Source organism: Ranitomeya variabilis, chromosome 4 (genome assembly GCF_051348905.1).
Source record: "Ranitomeya variabilis isolate aRanVar5 chromosome 4, aRanVar5.hap1, whole genome shotgun sequence".
NCBI lineage: Eukaryota > Metazoa > Chordata > Amphibia > Anura > Dendrobatidae > Ranitomeya > Ranitomeya variabilis.
Genome location: NC_135235.1, coordinates 133,430,858 through 133,451,952, shown reverse-complemented (window position 1 = coordinate 133,451,952; position 21,095 = coordinate 133,430,858).

Genomic DNA, 21,095 nt, shown 5'->3' with positions numbered 1-21,095 from the left:
TGGTTCGTTTGCACGGCATCCCTGAGAATATTGTGTCAGACAGAGGATCCCAGTTCGTTTCCAGGTTCTGGCGATCCTTTTGTAGTAGGATGGGCATTGATTTGTCGTTTTCGTCTGCTTTCCATCCTCAGACTAATGGACAGACGGAGCGAACCAATCAGACTTTGGAGGCTTATTTGAGGTGTTTTGTCTCTGCTGATCAGGACGATTGGGTGACATTCTTGCCGTTGGCTGAGTTTGCCCTTAATAATCGGGCTAGTTCCGCCACCTTGGTTTCGCCTTTTTTCTGCAACTCTGGTTTCCATCCTCGCTTTTCTTCGGGTCATGTGGAGCCTTCTGACTGTCCTGGGGTGGATTCTGTGGTGGATAGGTTGCAGCAGATCTGGAATCATGTGGTGGACAACTTGAAGTTGTCACAGGAGAAGGATCAGCGCTTTGCCAACCGCCGCCGCGGTGTGGGTCCCCGACTACGCGTTGGGGATTTGGTGTGGCTTTCTTCCCGCTTTGTTCCTATGAAGGTCTCCTCTCCCAAATTTAAACCTCGTTTTATTGGGCCTTACAAGATATTGGAAATCCTTAATCCTGTATCTTTTCGTCTGGATCTTCCTGTGTCGTTTGCTATTCACAATGTATTTCATAGGTCCTTGTTGCGGCGGTACATTGTGCCTGTAGTTCCTTCTGCTGAGCCTCCTGCTCCGGTGTTGGTTGAGGGCGAGTTGGAGTACGTGGTGGAGAAGATCTTGGATTCTCGCCTCTCCAGGCGGAGGCTTCAGTACCTGGTCAAGTGGAAGGGCTATGGTCAGGAGGATAATTCCTGGGTGGTCGCCTCTGATGTTCATGCGGCCGATTTAGTTCGTGCCTTTCATGCCGCTCATCCTGATCGCCCTGGTGGTCGTGGTGAGGGTTCGGTGACCCCTCACTAAGGGGGGGGTACTGTTGTGAATTTGCTTTTTGCTCCCTCTAGTGGTTACTAGTTTTTTGACTCTGGTTTTTCTGTCATTCCTTTTATCCGCACCTGGGTCGTTAGTTAGGGGTGTTGCTATATAAGCTCCCTGGACCTTCAGTTCAATGCCTGGCAACGTAGTTATCAGAGCTAGTCTGCTGTGCTCTTGTCTACTGATCCTGGTTCCAGTTATATCAGCTAAGTCTGCCTTTTGCTTTTAGCTATTTGTTTGGGTTTTGTATTTTTGTCCAGCTTGTTCCAAATCTATATCCTGACCTTTGCTGGAAGCTCTAGGGGGCTGGTGTTCTCCCCCCGGACCGTTAGACGGTTCGGGGGTTCTTGAATTTCCAGTGTGGATTTTGATAGGGTTTTTGTTGACCATATAAGTTACCTTTCTTTATTCTGCTATCAGTAAGCGGGCCTCTCTGTGCTAAACCTGGTTCATTTCTGTGTTTGTCATTTCCTCTTACCTCACCGTCTTTATTTGTGGGGGGCTTCTATCCAGCTTTGGGGTCCCCTTCTCTGGAGGCAAGAAAGGTCTTTGTTTTCCTCTACTAGGGGTAGCTAGATTCTCCGGCTGGCGCGTGTCATCTAGAATCAACGTAGGAATGATCCCCGGCTACTTCTAGTGTTGGCGTTAGGAGTAGATATATGGTCAACCCAGTTACCACTGCCCTATGAGCTGGATTTTTGTATTCTGCAGACTTCCACGTTCCTCTGAGACCCTCGCCATTGGGGTCATAACAGTTGACTCCCTCTCGACAGACCCACACCAGCTAGCTGTGCCTGCACCCCCAGCTAGCAAGACTGCCGACACATCCTACCCTCAGCTCAGAGAGACATCCGCACTGGGTAGTGACCAGGATAGAGTGCATACCTTGGCTCCACTCACAACCATGTAGGCTCTGCATAGTCCCATCCTTGTGGTACCTGCTAAGGACCGGCCTGTGCCTGTGGCTGTGTCCTCTGGACTGTGTGCTTTAACTGCGACCTTGTCTACTGAACTCTCTGCTTTTTCCACTGTGCCACCAACCATCATCTCTACCCCACCGTGTGCCTGGATCAGGAGATCATGTGGTGAAGGACCTGGAGGATTCGTCACCGCAAGGTGACAATGCATCGCCCTTCTGCGGGACCAGATCGGAGACATCTCGTGCCACCTGCGTTGCCATCGAGGGATCTTCCAGCCACCTTACTCCACCGCAGAGACTGATAAGTTAATCTGTTATTATTTTCTGCATTTGACTTTCCCTATCTGCAAATTCTCACCCTTTACCCCCCTGCTTGTACTATCACTGTTTGATATAAAGAACCTGTTAACCCTTGCTCTGCCTTCTGTGTGTCACTGCACCCTATGCACCTGATATCATCCTACACTTGGCGTAGCCAGCAGGATGCAGTCCAATAGCATGCAGGCGGCAGACCAAGCAGTTGGGGGTGGCCCCAGGACTAGCATTCCCTGGGGGACATACTGAGTAATTTGCCCAAATTCACGGGGAGTAACACTATGCTGTGAAGCTGGACTGAACACCTTAAATGCATGATGAGAATGCACCCCATGACCCCTGTGCTGGAGGCTGAGGTGGCTATTATGGCACTGGATGGAGAAGTCAGGGATTCAGTAATGTTACGGACTCCATGAGCCCAGGATACCTTTAACAAGGTGTTACAGATCTTGGAGGAGAGTCACGGAGACCCCATAGCCATACGGAAACTGAGAACACGTCTTTTTAGCAGAATGCAGAGAGAGAGGGAGACCGTAACCCAATATACGAATGCATTACAAGAGCTACACACTGCAATTATTAGAAAAGACAGCAGGGAAGTGAGACCCTCAGACATAATGTTACAAGACCTCCTAGTGACTGGTTTGCGAGACGTGCTGACAAAACTAGCCCTGAGAGAACGAGTACGGGTGAACCCCAAATGACTTTCCCTGAAGTAGGGAGTGAGGCACACATGCGTGAACAGGAGCAGGAGGTGACAGTCCCGGTGGGGAAGGTCCAGAGCGTGGGGGTGTCTGTAAATGCCATTACTGGACCCCAATGGGTGGAAGAACTGAGGACAGAACTTCTGAGTGTGAAAGTAGAACTGGCTGATATAAAGAAGAAAACGGAGGGTACCAGTAATTCTCCAGAGAGCAGGGAAGGCTCAGAGCCCCAACGTGACTCCAGAATGCTTCGCTGGCCAAGGCACATCACTTGTTACAACTGCAGAGAGAGCGGACACGTTGCACAGGAGTGCACTCACCGAGGAAGAGTGACATCTTGTCGCCCATTAAATTAGAGGGCTCCGAGATGGGGGGACGCTTCCTGGTGCCAGAACAGGTGAGGAAAAGTAGTGGAAGTCCCACAAGTTTAGTGTCAACATGCACCCTGATATGGGCAGAAATGGACGGATGTGCAGTGCGATGCCAGGTGGACATGGGCTTGCTGGTGACAACGATGCCAGAGGCTTACTACCGGCAACACTTTCCCCAAGCAAATCGGCCTGAATGGGGCTCTGAGATAAAGCTGATGGTGCACAACCAGCTACCCATCCTGGTCGCAGAGGTGGTATGGATGCAGGTGTCTGTCTGTGGGAAAGACCTGGGACAGAAAGGCGTGGTGTTGACACAGGAAGAAGTGAATTATGGACCTGCTGTCACCTTGGGAATGAATGTGCTGGAGGAGTTTGGGAGCCTTCTCCTCAAAGACCCCTCTAATGAGACTGAAACAGTGGAGAGCATGTTGAATCAGATGTTGTAGGCCGGCGTGATTAGGGAGAGCCAGAGTTCGTGGGCTGCCCCAATTGTGTTAGTATGGAAGAAAGATGGCACCTTGCATTTTTTTGTGGATTACCGAAAACTCATCACCTGTACTGTGAGGAACTCATACCCGTTACCCCGGATTGAGGAGTCCCTGTCTGCTCTGGGGAAAGCTAGATTCTTTTCCACACTGGATCTCGCCAGCTGCTACTGGCAAGTCCTTATTTCTGAACAAGATCAAGCATAGACTGCCTTCATTCTTCCCATGGGCCTATACGAGTTCAATCGTATGCCATTTGGCTTAGCCAACGCTCCCAGAACTTTTCAACATCTCATGGAGAGGTGCCTAGGGGACTTGAACTTTGAATCGACGCTCATCTACCTGGATGACATTATAGTCTTTGCGGCTTCATTCAAGGAACATCTGCAATGCCTAGAACAAGTGTTGGCCTGCCTGCAGAGACACGGACTAAAAGTAAAACCCCAGAAGTGCCATTTGTTCCACATGCAAATTGAATACTTGGGCCATGTCGTTTCTGCCAAAGGGGTAGAACCCTCTGGAGAAAAGGTCACCATGATTCAAGACTGGCCCACTCCAGTAACCGTGAAGGATGTGCGGGCATTCCTGAGACTGGTTATTACAGGCGGTTTGTGAAGAACTTCGCTTGATGGGCAATGCCCTTACAGGAGCTGTTGAAAAAGTACCCTCAGGTGCCATGAACTGGAAGATCTGCTGGAAGGAATCCCAAGAAGAGGCCTTTCAAGATCGCAAAAAGGCACTCACCGAAGCTCCTATCCAGGCTTACATGGATTTATCACAAACCGTTCATTCTCCACACCAACGGGAGTCTGCTGGGACATGGGGCTGTGTTGTCATAGATGCAGGATGGAAGAGAGAGGGTGATCGCTTATGCAAGTCGTTCACTTCACGATTCTGAACGCAATCCGGACAATTACAGTTCTTTCAAGTTGGAGCTGCTGGCGTTGGTGTGGGCTATGATGGAGAGATTTGCGGACATATTTGCCTGGCTATGAAGTGTTGGTGCGTAATCATAACAACCCGTTTGCTCACCTCCAGAATGCGAGACTGGGGGCCCTGGAACAGCGATGGGTGGCCAGAATGGCGAAATTCAGCTATAAGATTGCCTACAAAAGGAGGGAAGAAAATACCCACGCTGATGCCCTGTCCAGGAGGAAGAGCACCAGACCTGAGCGGGACAGAGATGAAGAGCTAGGAGAGGATGAAGTCCTGAGATTCCGGAGGTCCACCAGGATGGTGGAGGCAACGCTGGGACAGATACATTCTTCATTCCAAGATGGCATACTGGGACAAACTCAAGATGAGTGGGTTTAGCTTCAACAGGAAAATGGCTAACTGGCATTGTTAAGGTGATGTGTGGCTTCTCAGAGACCTCCTAGCTCGATAGAAAGAGGTACTTAGCCCCCGGACGTGTTTCGGATCCTATGGCAGTGGGAACAACTACGGATGAGGAATGGCTTACTATAATGGAAAACACAACTGTGGACTGAGCCGAATGTGACCTGGCAAGTCCTTGTTCCAACAACGTCATTGTCTGAAATTGCTGTCGCTGCACATGAGCAAGGGGCCCACTATGGTTCAGAAAAACCTTCCAATGGCTACAAAGGTTCATCTTCCACCCCAGTTGAAGACGAAAGTGGACGAGGACTGTAGGAAGTGCCGGACACGTGAACTGGCTAAGCCACCAGAGCAGAAAGCAACATTCAGTCCATTGTAACCTCCGCTCCTATTGTAAACTCTTTACAATAGACTATCTAACCATCGGCCGGGCCCATTAGGGCTATGAACATTGCCTGGTAATGGTGAATCACTTCACAAAATTTGCCATGGTGACTCCGACCCAGGATCAGACTGCAGAGTCCGCTGCGTACGCAATATGTAAGAACTTCATCCAACCCTATGGGTGTCCAAAGAGAATTTACTCCGATCGGGGAGCTTGTTTCTTGGGAAGAATGGATGAATTGCACCACCTGTACCAGATTGACCACACCGTACCATCCTCAGGGTAATGGTGCCTGTGAATGATTTAACCATACACTGATTCAGATGCTAAGAACTCTAGAGGAAGATCGGAAGGCCCGGAGGCCAGAGTACGTTTCTGAACTGGTGTGGGCATATAATAATCGAGTACATCGAACTATAGGATAGACACCTTACTCTCTTCTGTTCGGCAGAGAAGGAAAAGGAATCACGAGTTGGCATTGGACCCAGAAGAGGACTTCCCATGGATGAGTGTGTCCTCCTAGGTTCAGGAACATCAACACCACCTGCAGACCTTGCACCGGTTTGTCCAGTCAAGATTACAGGAGCTAGAACATGCAGAGAAGACCCCATCTGGAGCAACAGAGTTTTGAGTTGGAGACCGGGTCTTAGTGCGGGAGAAGCGCCCTCGAGACAAGCTGGAAAATTGTTGGTAGAAAGACCCATATTGGGTAAAGAGAAGAGTTAGTCCAGAGGGACCTGTCTACGAAGTCCAGCCTGAAGGAAAGGAAAACGCCCCCACTCTAACTCTTCACCGGAATATGCTCTGACCCTGCCTGTCTAAGAACCCTGTCTGAGTAGAAGAGGAACCCGAGGCTCCTGAGATGTTTCATACACCAATGGAAGGATAAGATGAAGAAGGGGTGAAGGATTAAGCTCCGAGAGGTTGGAACCAGAGGATACAGGCTCGCCCATGGCTCTTCCCCCACAGCCGGATTCAGCCCCACAAGAGAGCTCCACAACTTTTCCTAATCTGAGAACCTCCAAACGAACAACAGCTGGCAAGCCCCCCAATCGCTGTGACCAAGAAAATTTTCTCTGGCAACAATCCGCATAGTAAAGGAGAAGACAGTCACACACACCTCGAAGAGTCTCGCCCATGGAATGGCAAGAAAAAAAGAGTGGAGGAGTGTAGGTCGGAGAGCCAAGCTAACGGTCTCTCTTGCGTGTCTGGGCAGGAACTGTCAGGGCTGTCACCATTGTTTCAGGGGGAAGAGATTTCTGACCGGGGCAGTTCAGGACACCTGACTGATGGGGGCGGGTCCGACATAAATAGCAGTCTGAGTAGGAAGATGGGGGATTTGGTGGAGAGCGAGCAAGTGAGGAGTGAGACGGTTGACTCCCTCTCGATGGACCCATGCCAGCTAGCTGTGCCTGTACCCCCAGCTAGCTAGACTGCCAACACATCCTACCCTCAGCCTAGAGAGACATCCTGCAGGTCCTCTGGTCACCCCTGCAGCACTAGAGGAAACACATTAGAGAGTTCAGAGCAATGTATGCTTGCTGGAGCTGCTGCAGAGCAGACAAGCAGGGAGTACAAATCATCTCACAAACTGCTGAATCTCCAAAGAGACAGACACAGAACGGAAGGCTCATCCTACCCACTTAGTAGAGTGGACTCCAGCTGCCTCCAGACTGGTCAGAACCTGTACTTAGTGACCAGTTCCCCTGGATTAAATCTGCTTCCATCATCAGTAAAGGTAAAGACTGAATTCTTTTGCCTCCTTGCTTCTTTCTGCTGCACTGCTCACTACAACTCCCATCATTGCCCCAGGGACATGCTCCTGCTGAGGGGAGTGATCCATTTTGCAGCATTACCACCTATCCCCTGGGGACTCCGCTTGCAGCGCTGGCCATCCCTGGCCAAACACCTCAGCTGGCGTCACGATGCAACCATAAACTGTTATCCCCTGTAAATATTCCCTTTTCATTTGCCTAGTCAGGGCCATGGTGCTGGGCAATCGTCACTGTGAGATCCCTGATAGACTGCCTGCCTGGCTACCGAGTACCCCCGGCTGCACGACCATGGCAACTGTATATAGTAAAATTCATGGACTCTATTGAAGATGGTCCCCTGACTGGTATTCTTATGAGTACTGTCATGGTAAGCTGTTATGATCCGGTGACCTTGGAGCCACATGAGAGACTTTCTCAGGAGTAGGTGGTACCTGTACTGACCGCAAACCCTAAACTAACACCGCAACTAGAAGTAGCCGTGGGATGTACCTAACACGTCCTAGATACCTCGACACAGCCGGAGGACTAAATACCCCTATAGATGGAAATGGGAATTCTATCTTGCCTCAGAGCAGAACCCCAAAGGATAGGCAGCCCCCCACAAATACTGACTGTGAGTATAAGAGGAAAGACACACGCAGGCAGAAAAACAGGATTTAGCAAAAGAGGCACTTCTAGCTAAATAGAAAAGGATAGGACAGAATTCTAAGCGGTCAGTATTAAAATCCTAAAAATATCCACAGCAGATAATACAAATATTCTACATCTAACTAAAGACATAGAAAGTATATCTGCATCTCCTGAGAATCCAGCATGACTGAAAAATCCAAACAAAGTCTAAGCTGGACAAAAACACAATGAATTGCACTGAATTGCAAAGCACACTGCAAGTGTGCACAGAGACAAAAAACCAGACACTTATCTTAGCTGAATTGGCAGCAGGGCATGAGGAACCAGAGAGAGATGCAATCCCTTCAAGAACAATGGACAACTGGCAAGGACTCATGGATCCTGCACACTTAAATACCTAATAGAGCTGCAATCAGCAGAAACACCTGCCCTGGATTACAACCCCAAGACAACTGCACTACCACCAACAACCACCGGAGGGAGCCCAAGAGCAGAATTCACAACAGTAAGCATGAAGATCTTAAGCAAATCCCTGGCTGCCATGATAATCCATTGGTATCCCTCAATCACATACTGGGGGGGGGTTAAAATGGTGCATCTTTGGCTGTGCACTGTAAATATTGCTGTTACAGATTGACAGCAGCATTTAGCAGGTTAACACTGATGGGCAGAGCTTGGCTCTACTCGCTGCAGTTAGAGTCAGATAATAGCTAAATAACATAGCAATCATCTGCCAGTTATGATGCAGGCTCAACACCTGAGCCAGCTCCATACACTAACTCCTGCTAAGCGTAATTCTCCAGAACACAGTCAGCCGAGTAAACTCGGATGATCTGAGCCAGAGGTGATAGAAGGCATGACTCAAATGCCTGTGTTGCTGGTTCTGTGAGTCATGATAGTAGGGGCAATAGCAGTGGCAGTATCACGCTAAACCAGTGCAAATATTATGGTGGGAATCAGTGGGGGGAACAAATGTCAGCGTAGACAGAGATGATAATGATTAGGGTTGAGCGACTTTTATTTTTATAGGATCGGGTCGGGTTTCACGAAACCCGACTTTCTCAAAAGTCGGGTCGAGTGAAATCGGCCGATCCTATAAAAAAGTCGGGGTTGGGGTCGGCCGAAACGCGAAACCCAATGCAGTGCAATGGGATACTATGGTTCCCAGGGTCTGAAGGAGAGGAAACTCTCCTTCAGGCCCTGGGATCCATATTTAAGTGTAAAATAAAGAATTAAAATAAAAAATATTGATATACTCACCGTCTGACGCGCCCTGGTAGTAATTGGCATCTTCCGTTCCTAAGAATGGCGCTTGAAAGACCTTTCGATGACGTCACGGCTGGTGATTCGTCGCGGCGGCCCACGTGACCGCTGAGCGACCAATCACAACAAGCCGTGACGTAATTCTCAGGTCCTAAATTCCTCATTCTAGGAATTTAGGCCATGAGAATTACGTCACGGCTTGTGATTGGTCGCTGAGCGGTCACGTGGGCCGCCGCGACCAATCACAAGCCGTGACGTCATCGAAAGGTCCTTCACGCGCTGATTCTTAAGAAGGAAGGCTGCCGGAAAGAAGCCAAGGGTGAGTATATTCCTATTAGGTATATACTCACCCTCGGACGCACCCTGCTTCTTTCCGGCAGCCTTCCTTCTTAAGAATCAGCGCGTGAAGGACCTTTCGATGACGTCACGGCTTGTGATTGGTCGCGGCGGCCCACGTGACCGCTCAGCGACCAATCACAAGCCGTGATGTAATTCTCATGGCCTAAATTCCTAGAATGAGGAATTTAGGACCTGAGAATTACGTCACGGCTTGTTGTGATTGGTCGCTCAGCGGTCACATGGGCCGCCGCAACCAATCACAAGCCGTGACGTCATCGAAAGGTCTTTCAAGCGCCATTCTTAGGAACGGAAGATGCCGGTTACCAGCGGCGATGTCCAGGCTGAGTCGGAGAGGTGAGTATATCAATATTTTTTATTTTAATTCTTTATTTTACACTTAAATGTGGATTCCGATACCGAGTTCCGATATCGCAAACATATCGGAACTCGGTATCGGAATTCCGATACCAGATTCAGAAGATCGCCGACCTCATGGCCGACCCCACACAGGGGTCGGGTCGGGTTTCATGAAACCCGACTTTGCCAAAAGTCGGCGACTTCTGAAAATGGCCGACCCGTTTCGCTCAACCCTAATAATGATGATTCGGTAGTGGACAGGACTTAAAAACTAGATAGGGGTGCCGATAAGGTGATATCAGAATAGGAGTGTTTGGCTCAGCAATACACAGCAGAGGCAACACACAGCTAAATGATCCACTGTGGCAAAATCTGCTTATTTTGCAGTTTACCCTGGTGCTGGTAAAAAAAAGCTTGTGCTGTTTGTGGACGAAACTCAACAGCACCTGAAAGCTTTGCTTATAGTAATGGAATCACCTGCCATCACCATCTCCTGCTCATATGGAAAAAGCAAGTCACCAATTACGACAAGGTTCAAATGGATCTCTTATCCCTACTCCTAGTACCTGTCTCTCTGTCAACAAGGCCAAATCTTCAAGAACAACCTGGTTGGTGTCATTATTGCCATCATCTTCACTCACCACTACTGCTTGTATTACTCTGAGTACTCCTCTTCTTTCTCCTTCATCACACCACCAATGCAGTCCCTGCTGTACGACCTAGTGGAGTAGTGGGATACAAATTGATAAATACATTGTGGCAGTAATGTAAAACCTCTGTCATGTTTCTCAAGAAAATCTTTGTCTGTCGGTCCACTGTCTACCAGTTCTTGAAATGCAAGGATGGGAACCATTAGGGTAAGTCTCCACGTTCAGGATTGCATCAGGATTTGGTCAGGATTTTCCATCAGTTTTTGTAAGCCAAAACCAGGAGTGGGTGATGAATACAGAAGTGGTGCATATGTTTCTATTATACTTTTCCTCTGATTGTTCCACTCCTGGTTTTGGCTTACAAAAACTGATGGAAAATCCTGACCAAATCCTGATGCAATCCTGAACGTGGAGACTTACCCTGAAACCTTTTATCTGCAATAAAATAGACAATAAAAATCACTTAGGGTATGTGTCCACGTTCAGGATTGCATCAGGATTTGGTCAGGATTTTTCATCAGTTTTTGTAAGCCAAAACCAGGTGTGGAATAAATAGAGGAAAAGTAAAATAGAAACACATGCACCACTTCTGCATTTATCACCCACTCCTGGTTTTGGCTCACAAATACTGATGAAAAATCCTGACCAAATCCTGATGCAATCCTGAACATGGAGACATACCCTTATAGTTTTTTAAGCAGTCATTTGCCTACTTAACGGAATGTCCTCTCTGGTTACATGATCCTTCATGGCACTGCTGACCAGAGGTTGAAGTAGTTACATTTACTCATGCATCTATAGCACTTTTTATGGTTAACCCTTAACAGTAGTTCAGGAAAGTGTTTAATGGATACAGCTGTGCAAACAGGAATCATGACAAAATGTATTGTTATTTTTATATTCAAATTAAAATGATTTACTGACTATAAGCTTTACAAAATTATAAGATGATGAAACCGCACTAGACTCAACAAACATCAGTCATTTCGAAATAAGGAAATCCATTTTCCTGTACAGAATAAATGCCTTGAGTGTACAGCTGTATACCCAGTCATTTGGGGATGCAGTAAACAAGTGGTCTGCCCAAAATGAAAAAAAAGTAATAATACAGAAAAAGTCTAAAAATAAAATGCAGCACACTGAACGGTTTTGTTCCCATCTGAACAGCTGCTCCGCAAACTGCCTGTGCTCTATAAATATATCTACTATGTCATCTTGAGGTCATTTTGCAGCCAATATAAATTTATTCTTTTAACTTGTAGTTTTCCTAAATTATGTGTGGTATAAGAGAAATTATAAGACATTTGCTCTAAATTTTAGAAATCTGTACCAGTAGTGATTGCCTGGCTGACTGTTACAATAATAGTTACTTGTTACTTGAAGGGGTTTCGCACTATCAGGGCAGCATGGTGGCTCAGTGGTTAGCACTATGGTCTTGGGTTTAAATCACACTGAGAACATCTTCATGGAGTTTGTTTGTTTTCCCCATGTTTGTGTGAGCTTCCTTCAGGTACTCTGGTTTTCCTCCCACACTCCAAAGACATAGTGATGTGGATTGTGAGCCCCAGTGGGGTTATGTCTGTAAGGTGCTGTGAAATTTTTGATAATCAGAATTATTAATGTTTTATTTGTATTATTTATTTTTATTTATTAATGTATTTGCTTATATTTCAATAATAGTTATTATTGATAAATTTAATTTTTTTTAGTAGTAATAAAATATTTTTATTTTTTTGATTAAAATTATATACTTATTATCTGTATACGGTGTTGGGGTGAGGAAGCACATTGTCAACCGGTGAGTTGGGGGGAACTACAATTGCTCCAATACAGAGAAGAACAGGGGTATACTGCATCCACAGATGCTCTGTGGTTCATATTATATTACTGGGCACTCTCTGAAACAACTAGTTATTCACCATAAATAAATACAGTACTTCGAGCAGCATTTGAGAACTTGGATTTCACCCCATTCTCACCATCCATCTACTGACAACATAATATCTTAGGAGCTTTCACAAGCCAATGGTGCTTAGCAGAGGAGGTATACATGGGTATAAATAGACGGCCCAATTAGGTGGACCAACCCTGATGAAGGACTGTGTCCTTTGAAATGCATCATTTTTTTGCCTATCTATGAACCCGTCATTGAGGATTGGTGATTTCACCTCCACCATGCCCCTCCGCTTACCTCGCTACTACACGGCAGCGCTTCCGGCCGGAGCACGCCGGTATTTTGTATCTTTGCAAGCACCAGGGGAGGAATAGCAATGGGAAAACGCTCCCACTGCAGACCGCTTGCTCCACGAAGACTGTGTCAGCCCCGGACAGAAGGATGCAAGCCACACCCATCTGGGAAAGAGTAAGTGCTGCATTCCTTATATAATTACCGCCCAAAGCCCGTCCCATACTTCATAAGCATTTTTTTCACATTTCAGCAGGACTATAGAATGGTAGTTTTGTGATTTATACTATTTAAATAAAAATTGCATTCATGTTATTTTTTTGCATTATTTTCCATTGTATGTACAGTAAGAATGTACAGTAAGAATGTATGTGTGTATTGTACATTTTGTATGGTTTTGGAGAGAAATGAAGCTTATAAAGTTGTTGTAACTTATTGTTGTACAACCCCAGGCAAAAATTATGGAATCACCGGCCTTGGAGGATGTTCATTCAGTTGTTTAATTTGATTCATGTCAGTCCACTTGGTGCAACAGCTCTCCAAGGTGTGATCATTCCTTTTTAGATGCAGACTAACGAGCAGATCTAATTTGATGCAGGTGTTATTTTTGAGTATGAAAATTTACAGGGTGACTCCATAATTTTTTCCTCTGAATCGAGTGATTCCATACATTTTCCCCTATGCTTGGTTATAAAAAGTAACCATTACTGACTACCACATTTTTTGTTCTTGATTTCTTTTAGGCTGTGTGCACACGTAGCAGATTTTTCACTTTTTTTTTTGCTATAAAAACGTTATAAAACCACGAAAAAAACGCATACATTAAGCATCCTACTTAATAGAATGCAATCTGCATTTTTTGTGCACATGCTGCATTGTTTTCCTGAGCGGAATCGCATTCCAGAAAAAAACGCAGCATGTTCATTAAATTTGCGGAATCGCAGGGATTCCGCACACCTAGGAATGCATTGCTCTGCTTACTTCCTGCATGGGGCTATGCCCACCATGCGGGAAGTAAGCAGATCATGTGCGGTTGGTACCCAGGGTGGAGGAGAGGAGACTCTCCTCCACGGACTGGGCACCATATAATTGTTAAAAAAAAGAATTAAAATAAAAAATATTTATATACTCACCCTCTGATGGCCCCGGAGTCTTCCCGCCTCTCAGCGATGCACGCTACCGCTTCCGTTCCCAGGGATGCTGTGTGTGAAGGACCTGTGATGACGTCGTGGTCACGTGACCACGATGACGTCGTGGTCACGTGACCATGACGTCATCCCAGGTCCTGCACACAAAGCATTTATAGGAACGGAAGCCACTGAGGAGATCGGGGGCCATCAGAAGGTGAGTATGACGATTTTTTTCATTTTTTTTTATTATTTTTAACATTATATCTTTTACTATTGATGCTGCATAGGCAGGATCAATAGTAAAAAGTTGGTCACACTTGTCAAACACTATGTTTGACAAGTGTGACCAATCTGTCAATCAGTTTTCCAAGCGATGCTGCAGATCGCTTGGAAAACGCTAGCATTCTGCAAGCTAATTACGCTTGCAAAATGCTAGTGTTTAGCGGGAATACGCATGCCAATTTCGCATGCGATATACCCGCGGCAGGAGTTGCAGAATTGCCGCAGAAATTTCCACGGAAATTCTGCGACGTGTGCACTTAGCCTTAGTGTTTCTTAAAGCCAGAAAGTTGCCATTTGAAGTGACTTTAGTTTTGTGCCATGTCTGTGATCTGCTTTTTTTTCTACAAAATTAAACAACTGCATGAACATCCTCCAAGGCCGGTGATTACATAATTTTTGAGAGGGGTTGCAGATAAAGTTTATCCTGTAGTTTATAAAGAGGTTGTGATAGAGAAAAATTGGGGTCACTTTTGGTTCAGAAGTCAAAATTTAGTTAAAAAAAAGTGTCACATCTAACTTAATGAAAATTATCTTCCCCAATGTTTTTTGATGGCCAAAGCCAATGAATGCTAAAACCTACACAGGTGTTCTCTCATTTGGATATGGAAATTATTGGAAAAGTGTTCTAGTCCCAAATAAAATTGGCATACTGTTTGAATTTGTACTATATGAGCTACTATGTGGTGTGGCTATGTGGTGTGTAATGTCAGCATTATTCTATGGATACTTCTAGGAATGGGCTCTGATATTTAGCTGACACAATTATGGTAGATATCAATACAAATTCTGCCATATGCAAAATACCAAAATTAGTACTGTTATTGCTGTATGGGCAATTGTATTTCTTAAAATTGCATTTGCACTGCTATCTGACAGTGTGTGCGCATTGTATGTATTGATAAAATTAATAGGCATAAAAGCAATGATAGATAATGAGGGTACAACAGAGCATTGATTACTGGCTCGTGGCTACCAAAAAAGAACCTTTATCTTTGTGGCCTACCAGTCTACTTGATCAGTCTCCTCCAAGGCTGCATTTAGCCCTGTGAAGATACTTATGCTCTGTTCTCAGACTGACCAGTCAGGTCTGTTTCCCAGAAGCAAGATGGCACATATTTGATCTGTCTGTGCCAAGCTTATTTCTACAGAAATTTCCAAACTCTACCTCAATTAAACAACTTTATTTTGGCTCATTAGGAAAATAACTTAGTGAGCCATGTTCACCAGAGGAAAGAGCTTGCTTTATTTTCAGGCAATAATTGTAGTTTAAACATCCACACAAATACCATCTCCTTTACTTTAATAGAAAGCTAAACAGACAAATTCTCATATTTCAGTGCGTTTAAAGTAGGTAGGACACAAACTTAAAAAAAAACTTTAAATATTTGACATCTTTTTTTTTTTTACTTCCTTTCATACAATTTTCACTCAAAACTGAATGGAAAAAAATATTGACTTCACTTTTCAACAAGATGTGACTGTAATAATGTGTTACATAATATTATGACTTTACAGGATGTCTAGCCCCAAGAAATAACAGATCAGAAATAATCATATGAGACCATCTTGGGTGTAGTTGTTCACACGTGGCATTTCAACAAAGAATTGTGCCACATTTTTTTGTTGGGGAGGGGCTTTTTTATGCAAAATTCCTATGGCATACACACAAAATGCAAAGAAAAGCTAAAATGTTGGCACCCTTGACATAGTTACAGAATTTTTTTTAACCAAATGTCAAGAATGACTTTGGAGAGTTCACGTAGATCCCACCATTGCCACCAATTGTTAAAGGTCACATGCTGAACCACCAAGCTGGTTCCTTTTTGTCACAAACAGACCTCTGCTGTCCCCTATATTCAGTACAATTAAACAATTGGCTGACAATTATTGAATGAGGCTATGGCTGTTTCCACTAATAGGCAGGTTATTGGAGAACTAACAGTATATACAGTACACCTACGATTCCAATGCACAGACTTCATATAAATACGGTATGGTCACTGCTAACTCCACGATAACCCAAGAAAAATTATTAGCTGCCACCACTAATCGTTGGTAGGCCGATTGGACAACTGACAGATCACGTATGGCTTTCAAGAGTGCGGTTTACAGAACAAAAGAAACCAAACTATTAAATTTTATATTTAATCCAGAAAGATAGGCAGTGTTTCAAAAAAATATACAAAATATTTTACAATGGAGACAAAACAATGCAGCATATACAATTGCATAAAATAAAAGAATAACACAAAATAAACTTACTACGCTGGCTCAGTTAGCAAAGGAAAACATTTTGATTGGAAACGACCAGTGAACGGGAATCATGCATACACTGGCATATATCTCTCTGCAGGAACACCGATCATAATTCACCTTGTCCTTTTATCAGCACCTAAGTTACACCCACACATCTCCCCTTGATGACTCACAATAGGGATGGTCATGGGATGCGGCATCAGTTTCAGAAAATTATTTGAGATTTCCAATTTCCAGGATATCTCCACCCCTGGGAATCACAGTCTGGATATATTACGTCATATTTTTTGTAATGATTTTACTATTACCTAGAGACGAAACATGACCCGATTCACACTATCTATCAGGCGGTTATTTAATTGGAGGGATTCTTGCAAATATACGATGAAGTGAGTTAGTGTGTCAAGGCTGCACCCTCTCTTCGATGCCGAAAATCTATAGCTCATAAAAATATGGTCATTACAAGCCCCAATGAAGTATTTCTCATAGAAAATTATTGCAATTACACATGTTTTGTTATACACATGTTTATTTCTTTTATGTGCATTGGAACAACACAAAAAAAAAAGAGAAAGAAAAGACAAATTGGATATCATTTCACACAAAACCCCAAAATGGGCCAGACAAAATTGTTGGCACCCACGACTTAATATTTGGTTGCACATGCTTTGGAATAAATAATTACAATCAATTGCTTCCTATAACCATCAACAAGCTTCTTACACCTCACAACTGAAATTTTTAACCACTTTTCTTTTGCCATCTCCTCCGGGTCTCACTTATTTGAGGGTGCCTTCTCCTAACAGCAATTTAAAGATCTCTCCACAGGTGTTCAATGGGCTTTAGATCCGGAATCATTGCTGGCCACTTCAGAACTCTCAAGAACTCTTTTTTTCTCTGCTTTTCTGTTGATCCAATGCACTCAAAGAAATAAACATGTGTATAACAAAACATGTGTATTTGCAATAATTTTCTGGAACAATTTCAAGGGTGCCTTGAACTCCTACTGGCGGATTCCCTTTAATTAGTCACAACAAGGAACAAATGCAAGAAAGAGGATCATTTTTTGACCTTTACTTTTCCTGAAATTAGCACTCACTCTTATCATTGGTTTAAAAAAAGGATTAAAATTGCTGCAAACTGTTCTGTGCAAATGTGTCATTAATTTCTACATTTTAATTCTCTTGAATAATGACAATTAGGAAGAGATTATTGGTGTAAATTGTACATGTATATATCTGGGGAAAAAAGATTTAGGAAGCTTATAGTAAACGTCAGGAAGTGTGTACGTGTGTTTATGTATGCTGGGGGAAGTTTTGCAAGGGTCTTTAAATTCTACCTCTGTCTTTTCAAATGTAAGGCAGTGACAGAGCTTCTCTGAGCTCTTGATTTTGCCTTACAATGCCTTTTTCATACCCAGAACAAGGAGAATACTCTTTTAGTAAAACTAGAAGCTGACCCAACCCCTTTTGGCATAAGGCTAATAAGTTTTTTTCTGATTTTTTTTCCAAATGTCACTTCTTTCCTTTACATTTCGATTAATGTTTTTCCATTCTTATTTCTTAAATATTTACAGAATGTATGCTTTCTGCTTATTTTGTAGTACATGTTACTTTATAGGATATAACGGGTTAAAATAAGCTGAAAGAAAAAGAAAAAGTGGAAAACTCCAGTGTCCGGCTTTATGATTCCAGTGATGTCACCAGGAGCTGGAAATAAGAAATGAAAGGAATTGAGGGAAAAGTACACAGTGAAATCAGAGTTTATGACGTTTATTTAAAAGAGAAAATATTGTGTATGGCTTAAAGAGAATGAGAATCAGTCTGTTTTAATGTAATTAATTTTTTCCGTTATCTAGTCTTTCTTTTAGCACAAGGCCAAAAAACAATTTTTCCCACATGACAGTTAAATTCCGTAAGAACGCATTGATTAGCACACTTAGGTGCCATGTAAATGTGACACACAGACAGGGCAGATTTATCTCCCATTTTAAATTACTCATTAGTAGAAAGTTTTAAATGCCCCAATGACCAAATGAAATTCTAGCTTTAGTGCATGATAATATGTCTCCCATATATATTCCTTTTCATGATTCCCATAAATTAGGTCAGTCATACATCGTGGCCTCAATGTACTGTATACAGTGCCTGCCAAAGGGAGCTCCTACACAGGATTGCCACAAAGTGTCCTCATACAGACTACTGCAACTACCGCTTTCTCAATGCAAAGTACAAGTGCTTCTCACTAATTTAGAATATCATCAAAAAGTTAATTTATTTCAGTTCTTCAATACAAAAAGTGAAGCTCATATATTATATAGTCTTTACAAACAGAGTGATCTATTTCAAGTGTTTATTTCTGCGAATGTTGATGATTATGGCTTACAGCCAATGAAAACCCAAAAGTCATTATCTCAGTAAATTAGAATACTTTATAACACCAGCTTGAAAAAGGAATTTAAAATCTGAAATAATGGCCTAATGAAATGTATGTTCAGTAAATGCACTCAATACTTGGCCAGGGCTTCTTTTGCATCAATTACTGCATCAATGTGGCATGGCATGGAGGCGGTCAGTCTGTGGCTCTGCTCAGATGTTATGGAAGCCCAGGTTGCTTTGATAGCAGCCTTCAGCTCATCTGCATTGTTGGGTCTGGTGTCTCTCATTTTCCTCTTGACAATACCCCATAGATTCTCTATGGGGTTAAGGTCAGGCAAGTTTGCTGGACAATCAAGCACAGTGATACTGTTGTTTTTAAACCAGGTATTGGTACTTTTGGCAGTGTCGACAAGTGCCAAGTCCTGCTGGAGAATGAAATTTCCTTCTCCAAAAAGCTTGTTGGCAGAGGGAAGCATGAAGTGCTCTATAATTTTCTGGTATACGGCTGTGCTGACTTTGGTCTTGATAAAACACAGTGGACCTACACCTGTAGATGACATAGCTACCCAAACCATCACGGATTATAGAAACTTCACACTAGACCTCATGCAGCTTTGTTTGTCTGCCTCTCCACTCTTCCTCCAGACTCTGGGACCTTGATTTCCAAATGAAAATCTAAAAACAACACATTGGACTGCTGGGCAACAGTCCAATTCTTTTTCTCCTTGGCACAGGTAAGACACTTCTGGCATTGTTTATTGGCCATAAATGGCTTAACACAAGGAACGCAGCACTTGCAGCCCATGTCCTGGATACGTCTGTGTGTGGTGGCTCCTGAAGCAGTGACTCCAGCAGCAGTCCACTCCTTGTGAATCTCCCCCAAATTTTGAATGGCCTTTTCAAAACAATCCTTTCAAGGCTGTTGTTATCCTAGTTCTTGTGCACCTCTTTCTACCACACCTTTTCCTTCCACCCAATTTTAATATGCTTGGATACCGCACTCTGAACAGTCAGCTTCTTTAGCAATGACCTTTTGTGGCTTACCTTCCTTGTGAAGTGTGTCATTGACTGCCTTTTGGACATCTGTCAAGTCTTCCCCATAGTCTGAAACATACTAAGGGACCTTTTTAAACACTTAGGAAGACTTTGCTGGTGTTTTTTGTTAAATATTCTAATTTAATGAGATTATGACTTTTGGTTTTTCTTTGGCTGCAAGCCATAATCATCAACATTAAGAGATAAAAACACTTGAAATAGATAACTCTATTTGTAATGACTCTATATAATATGTGAGTTTCACTTTTTGTATTGAAAAACTGAAATAAATTAACTTTATTATGATATTCTAATTTTGTGAGATGCACTTGTATAAATCAATGAATGTTTGAGGTAAGCCTCTAAAAACTTGTTAATGAGAGAATCATAAACATCCTCACATTTATAGCGAGGAAAACATGATCATCACCCTGTTGATGTAGTGGAGGAGGAGGACAACACAAAAAAGACAAAATTCTCAAGTATATATCCATGCTTGTGTGGGAAAGGCTCCATGGGAATGGACCAGAAAAAAACTCCCACTGGACTTGAGTTTATGGTCCACTGCTGTCATCTGATGGTGTTCTGAAGTCTGGTCCAATCCAGCCCTTGTACATTTTGATAGGAGTCAGCCTGTCAATATTTTCAGTTGACAGGAGGATGCGCCTATCGGTTAAAATACCCGCTCTGACAAAACGCTAGTGGCAGGTCAAGACCTCCAAGGCATAGAGAAACAGTTGATGTCACATGCCTAGCTTGGACACCCAATAGTTGTAAGGCACAGAGGAATCACGGAGGACACTGTTATGGCCAGCAAGGTACTCCTTCAGCATCTTGCAAAACTCTCCCCTCCTTTTCAGAGTACCCTGCGCATCAGGGCCTGGGCGCTGAAAGGGTCTGAAAAATCTGTCACAGAACTTTGAGAGTATTCCCCTGCCTCTGCTACTTCTGGTGTGTTTCCCTAGTCTGCACTCCTTGGTTGTCCAAGAAACTGTGACCTCTGCCGCCAGTGTTGTCAACTGGAAATTTTAATAAATATTCTTCAACTAGGGCATTCTGGTACAGCAACATTTTAATAGACCTCTCCGCCAGGAGAAGGTGATATGTAAAGTTCCCCTTGCAGTGTGGGTCTACAAGGGTGACCAACCAGTAATTAATGTTGTCCAAAATGCATACAATGCCAGGATCATGGGAAAGGCAGCAGAACATAAACTCAGCCATGTGTGCCAGACTGCCAACAGCCAAGACTTCCCTGTTCCTTGCTCTCCTTTTCCTGTAGTGCAGCTCCTGTTCCTCCTCCTTCTCATTATCACCCAATCTGTGTTGAGAAGATGAGATGAGACTGGGATGTGTAGCATCACCC